Genomic DNA, 6804 nt, shown 5'->3' with positions numbered 1-6804 from the left:
CATTTCAGATTTAAGTATATTTCCATTTTGGTCAATGGAAAAACCCTTGCTTCAGTTGTATAGGATCAGGTCCCTGTTACGGATATGTTAAGATTTACGTTACAGATCCCTAGTCTTATAAACCGCTTTTATGTACTTGGGTACTTTAATTGGCACACAGCAATAAAAAATTGCAAACCTGTGTTCTACTGTTCTAAAAACAACTCCATGATATTGCACTGTATCATTTAGGTAAGAGTCCATTACTAAGTTTTGTCATAGCACAAATGCAGTCATTTTATTTATAAGAGCCAAGAGGCTGTAGTGTGAGAAATTTAATCCAGCAATTTTACAGTTATATATGTGGTAATAAGAGTTGGTGGAGCATGCACAACTGTAATGCTTGCGGAAGCTTCTAGAAAGAATTGAATTATTGACCCGCTGTCCTACATAAATGGTGTGGACATGCGTGGTTAGTGCAGAGTGAGTGGCGGAAAAGGTATGATAGTGTCTGAGTATTGCCAATTCTCATGGATTTTGGCATTGTTCTTAAAATGTATGTTTTGGGAATGTGAAAAATGTAGCTCTTTGTTTTATATATATATAAGAAAATATAAATATATATAAAAGAAAGAACTATGTTTTTCATATTCCTGAAGTGTAGACTTTAAGAACGACACCCAAAATCATGACAGTTGGCAACACTGTGAATGACTAAGTTCGAGTCGACTGTATTGAGTGAGGGACAAAGCTGATGATTGGAAGGTGTTTGATTGACATTGAGTGACAGGCCCTTTGGCTCGGAGGATTGGTTGATTAAATGTGGTATGATTGGAGCCTATAAAAGCTGCACTTCGGTACTGAGTTCATGTTGTGTGCGTTCATGGAGTGTGTGTGTGTTTGATTGAAGTTTGATTAGTTGTGTGTGAGGGTATGTCTCTCTAATTTTTGTGTGTGGCTTGTGAGTAAGATCTTTAGGTGTTTTTGCCTTGTGACAGCAGTAGCAGACAATCGAATGGAGAGAAGCTGGCAACTTTGTCTCATGGAGAGAGAGAGTAGTGGCTCACTCCAGGCTGTCTCCCACATCCTTCCCATTCTGGTGTTGCCTATTTGGATTTTTCTCAGGTTTTTTGTTTTGAACTTGTTGGCTACTGTTTGATGTTCTTCAGCAATACTCTTTAATCTCTACACGGTTTTTGGTAAAGTGTATTGTTTGTATCCCTCAGGTTTACCCTAGTGTTCTCTTTCTAGTCCATTTCCTATCTGTTATATACATAAATTCCTTTTCTATTTTAATCTTTAATTTCGCCTTTACATGTGCACCCACTTTCAAATTTAGGGATAGGGAGCTGTCACAGGTGGTTGGCTTAATATTAACTCAACCCTTGTTTATACCAACCATTAACTACCTGTATGGGTGCAATCTTAAAATTCCCCACATTACAAGACTGTCCAACTATATTGTAATGAATTAAGTTAATTTTTATGGGAGGCTATTAGAAGTCAAGTACATTTTGAATTTTACAACAAAAATTGAGGATTTAGGTTGTATTTGTGTCATAAAAGTCAAACTTTCTGATATATATAACTGTAACATCTATATATAAACAGGCAGAATTAAGGCTGGACAATCATAATTTTGATCTTTCCTATCTTTTGAGTACTTGGCTTTTCCAAAATTCCATTAAACAATTTTTTTAAAGGAGACATTGCTCTCAACTCCATGAGGATGAGAAGTTAAATTTTTTGCTTAGGCGAACAATAGTTAAAGCAAGCTTTGGGCATGTGGCACACAATATACTTCACCTTGCCGAATGCTGGCAGTCAGCCTAGTGTGCCTGTTCATAATATTAAATAACATTATGGAGTTAGATATCTATGCATACTGTTCCTATGTGCCAGGGCAACTCAAAATGTTAAATATTGCTTCAGGAAAAATGTATTTACACACATGCTGACAGTTCATTTCCAGGTGGGAGCTTCTCAACTGCTCTATACACTGCAGCTTCAATCTTCCCACTGTGAAATTTTAGACAGCTTGTCTGCCGAGCCCTTGCCAGACCTATTAATATTTATACATTCCATACACACTCCAGTCAGAGCATATAAGTTGCAGATCTTTCTGATTTGGAAGCTATTAAGATTCATGACCCCTTTAGCTATTTACTCTGTGGTCTTGGAGCCTTTGCAATCAGCTTACACTTGAAGAAGAAAGCACAAATCATTACTGTTCAAATATTGTCCTGTATTGTGTCCATTCGTAGTCCATCAAAGAGCAGTTAAGAGCTTTAATGCATTCATTTATCTCAGACACAGGTTATTATGAAAGGCATTCTTTTCTTGGAATAAGATAAAATAGGAGTGATACTTTCACAGAAAATTGCATTTAATTCTGGATTAATGACTCTTTGGTTGAAACCCCATTTGTGATTCAGAAATAATATGTGATTAATTTTTGCTGTTCACACACCTGGACTTTGATAGATACAAGGCTAGCTTGATGTTCTGCAGAGGACACTGCTGCAGAAAAACAACTGGTAGTCCTCTGGGGAACATAGGTAGCATAGACCACAAATAGGAGCTAGGTTTCTCATCTATAGGTTTCTCCTCATCCTATTAGAATACAATGATTGATAGCCATTGCAGATCCTATCCCAAAAAACAGTTGGGAGATGAGAAGTGCACTCTGCTCCAAGTTCACTTTTGATTCTCCTGTGTATAGCAATGACAGTAGCAGTCATTCAGCACCTCAGGGTCAAGTCCTAAAGAATTTATTTGAGCCTGCAAGGGAGATAAACTCTATTTAATAAAGACAACAAAGAAACTTTAAAAAACCCCTAAAGCCAATGGGAGCTCCTAAGTCAGATGCCTATCTGAAATTCAGATGTGTAAATCTGTTTTCAAGCTAATATATAAGTTAATGCTACAATTTGAAGGAAGTCCTTGGTGCAAAGTTTCTTATAGAATATAATCTAAATTATTATGGTTGTTAATTATTAGTATACATAGTGGGATGGAAATGATTACTAATTTACATAAGAAAATGTAGCTGCTCGTTTACATGATTTTTCAGGTACTTTTTTGAATTTTACTTGAAAACCTGGGTACATTATAAAAATTCTCACAAATATCCTTGTTCAGAAAACATTCTTTTCATTTTTAAACTACTTTCTACTATAATTGTGCTATTGTTTTTTCAATGAGAAGAGAAAGATACTTAAATTGGTAACTTCATTTACATAATCTGAAAAATTCTGTACTTGATAAAAAGCATATACAAATTTTCAGACTTGCATAGTGGACAAGATTTTTTTTAAATGGCTCTGGAAACCTTAGAAAAATACATTACAAAATGCTGTCTAGAGATACTTTTTATACAGGACTTGATTCTTTACCCTGAAAGTTAAAAGGACTTTCTGACTGCATCTTCTTTTTTCTCCTCTTTTTATTGCTAGGAATGTTCACATGAAAAAAAAATCTTTGTTTTAAGTCATTCTCTTATCACAGAAACAAAGAATGATAGAAAATTAAGGCTGGAAGGGAGCTCAGGAGGTCATCTAGTCCAAACCCCCGCTCAGAGCTGGACCACCCCAAACTAGATCATTGCAGCCAAAGCTTTGTCTAGCCAGGTCTTGAAAACCTCCAATGATGGAGATCCCACCATTTCTCTGGGTAACCTGTTCCAGTGTTTTACTACCCTCTTGGTGAGAAAATTCTTCCTAATAATAGCTAACCTAACCTTCCCTTGCTGCAGCTTGAGAACATTGCTCCTTGTTCTGTCATCTGCCACCACTGAGAACAGTGTACCTCCATCCTTTTTTGAAACCCCCTTCAGGTAGTTGAAGGCTGCTATTAAATCCCCTCTCAATCTTCTCTTCTCTATACTAAATAATCCCATTTCCCTCAGCCTGTTCTCATAAATCATGTGCCCCAGCCCCCTCATCATTTTTGTTGCCCTCCGCTGGACTCTCTCCAATTTGTTCACATCCTGCCTATAGTGGGGGGCCCATAACTGGACACAGTACTCCAGATGTGGCCTCACCAGTGCTGAATAGAGGGGAATAATCACTTCCCTTAACCTACTGGCAACACACCTACTAATGAAGCCCAGTATGCCATTAGCCTTCTTGTCAACAAGGGCACACTGATGGCTCATATTCAGCTTACTGTCCACTGTAACACCAAGGTCCTTTTCTGCAGAGTTGCTGCCCAGTCAGTCAGCCACCAGCCTGTACTGGTGCATGGGATTGTTCTGTCCTAAGTGCAGGGCTTTGCACTTGTCCTTGTTGAACCTCATGGAATTCCTTTTGGCCCAATCCTCCAATTTGTCTAGGTCACTCTGGATCCTAACCCTACCCTCCAGTGCTTCCCCAGTGGAAGCTATAGCCTTTCAATTTATAACATTATTGGTTGCAATATGAAAAAAATTATCTCTTAAATTGCAATATATGGGTCAAAATTTATAGAGCAAGTCCATTTATAAATAATTCACAAAGGTTTATAAAAAACATTCATTTAGAACATATTAAGTATTTGTTGGATTACTAGTCTCTAACACCCTAATTGTTTTTTTTATAAATGCAACTTTTAAACCTCTATCTCCCCTTATGTCTGTAATATGTTTAAAACAAGTACTATAAACTGTTCAGAAATTGATACTTTTGTCCTGTGGTAATTGTTATATATCTGATTTCTAGTTAATTCAGAACAAAAATCAGAACTCTTAAAATACAAATCCATTCCAAAAGAACCAAAATTTAATTATATTTTAAAATGTTCAGGTTAGCTGCTTATTTGTGGATCCTAAGCACCAGAGAGTCACCCTGGTCAGATCCTGGTAGGTAGTATATATGAATTCTATCAGATTCAGACATACTTTTCCACCACAAATATTATGACATCCTCTTGTGCCCATTGAATGTGATAAAAGTTCCTAGATGGAGTACAAATTCAAAGATCAGTTGAAATCTCAGGTACAGAGATCATGTTTTCATACTTAGGATGGAATAATTGCATGCACAAATAAAACAAAGCTGGGGAATGACTGGCTAAGCTACAGTACTAACAAGAAAGACCTGGGGCATTAGAGGAGACCAATGGTTTTCAACCTCTGATCTGCAGACCCCTGGGAGTCAACAGACTATGTCTAAGGGGTTTGAAAAAGATGACTATGATCATTCAAAAGCATGTGAATATCCACACTTGTAATTCAAAGGGATCTTAACCTCCATTTGAAATGTTTTAGTGGTCTGCAAATGAAAAAAATGTTGAAAATCACGGGAGTTATACCATAAACTGAATATAAGTCAACACTGTTGCATAAAAGGCCATCAATATATGTGGTTATGTCAACAGCAGTATCATTTGCAAATCAAGGGAACAGATTCTTCTGCTCTGTTCTGAACTGGTGAGGCCTCATTGGTCCAGTTTTGGGCCCCATACTTTAAAAAGAAAGTGTACAGATTGGAAAATGTTCAGCACAGAGCAACAAAAATTATTAAGGATTTGGAAAGCATGATTTATGAGGAAGGGCTAAAAGAACTAGGATTATTTCATCTAGAGAAGAGATGAGAAGACTGAGGGGAAATTTTCTAATAGTCTTCAAATACCTGAAGGGCAATTAAGAGGATAGAGATGGGTTTTTCCTTGTGGCTATGATGACAGGAATAGAAGGAATGGCCTCAAGATGCATTAGAGGAAATTTATGTTGGAGATTAGGAAAAACTTTCTGACTATGACAGTGGTCAAGCTTGGAATGGGCTGCCTAGAGAAGTAATGGAATCTGTATCACTGAAAATTTTCAAAAGCAGGTTGGACAGACACTTGGTTGGGATAGTTTAGTCAAGGATTATCCTGCTGTGAGTGGTGGACTAGACTAGATGATTTCATGAGGTCCCATCAAGCCCTACTTTGCTATGATTGTATTAATGATGTCCCTTGCAAAAACAAAGGATTCAAATGACCCATATCCAGCATAGTCCCAAAATAATTTACTTGCTTTTTCCTTTAATTTATTCTAAGATAGAACCTGCTTTTTAAACCCAGCAATGCCATGACTCTATGAATTTATTTTTTATTGTAGCTAGGGAGATTATTACATCCCCTATATGATGGTGTTTTGAATGGCAAGACTATAATAGATGTATGTCACTAATACCTATAATACACATGGATAACCATAAAGTCCTAGATATGATGAAAATGGAAACTAAGTGTCTGTTAAAGCTTTTGCTAAAGTCAAGAATGGATTAAAGTAATCTGAGGAAGAACTGATTGAGGAATTTTCTAAGGGAAGATTTTTCATCAGAAAATGCTGATTTGTCACATTGGAAACTTGTAAGATGCGTGAAAAATTAATTAGAATAGGTGTTTTTTTTCCTCAGATGGGGTGGAATTTCTGTATAAATACCAATGTGGAAGAGGAAGAGGCACTGCCCCTTACATCCGAATAGGGACACTACCCTTTCATGCCAATAGCTTGGTGCTTAGGGACTATACTAACCTGAGACATGGGAGAGAACATGTCCCTTGTCCGAATCAGGCAGACTAAAGCAAATGCTCTATTGGCTTATCCAGGTTCAGACTCTTATGCATATCTTCACTGAACACTTACGATGCCCAGTAGGGATGCACTCATAAATCCCATGCCCATCCATATGGGCTATCTCCTAAACTTGAATCCACATAGCTGTTTTGGGCATAGTTGTGGGCTATCTGTTTAGCCTTGTCTTTCAGGTCATGTGGAGCCCAGCATATTTAAATACATTGCTGCTTGGTACAGTAGATACTCAGTGTGGACATGCTATTTTAAGTGTCTCCCAATCA

This window comes from Alligator mississippiensis, chromosome 4 (genome assembly GCF_030867095.1).
Source record: "Alligator mississippiensis isolate rAllMis1 chromosome 4, rAllMis1, whole genome shotgun sequence".
In the NCBI taxonomy this organism is placed as follows: Eukaryota; Metazoa; Chordata; order Crocodylia; family Alligatoridae; genus Alligator; species Alligator mississippiensis.
This window is presented reverse-complemented; position numbering follows the sequence as displayed.